This window comes from Mizuhopecten yessoensis, unplaced genomic scaffold (genome assembly GCF_002113885.1).
Source record: "Mizuhopecten yessoensis strain PY_sf001 unplaced genomic scaffold, ASM211388v2 scaffold10643, whole genome shotgun sequence".
Classification (NCBI taxonomy): Eukaryota; Metazoa; Mollusca; class Bivalvia; order Pectinida; family Pectinidae; genus Mizuhopecten; species Mizuhopecten yessoensis.
This window is the reverse complement of record NW_018408649.1, coordinates 250920-251299: the sequence shown is the minus strand read 5'-3', so window position 1 is coordinate 251299 and position 380 is coordinate 250920.

Here is a 380-nt window from a genome sequence, read left to right as displayed (position 1 = left end):
AATATGTTAAAAACATTTAGACAACTTCTTCTGAATAACCAAGAGGCCTAGAGTGATGATATTTAGCCAGTAACATGCTGGGATGAAGGGCTACCAAGTTTGTTCAAATAAATGACCTTGAATCATATTCAAGGTCACTGGGGTCGAATATGTTAAAAACATTTAGACAACTTCTTCTGAATAACCAAGAGGCCTAGAGTGATGATATTTAGCCAGTAACATGCTGGGATGAAGGGCTACCAAGTTTGTTCAAATAAATGACCTTGAATCATATTCAAGGTCACTGGGGTCGAATATGTTAAAAACATTTAGACAACTTCTTCTGAATAACCAAGAGGCCTAGAGTGATGATATTTAGCCAGTAACATGCTTGGATGAAG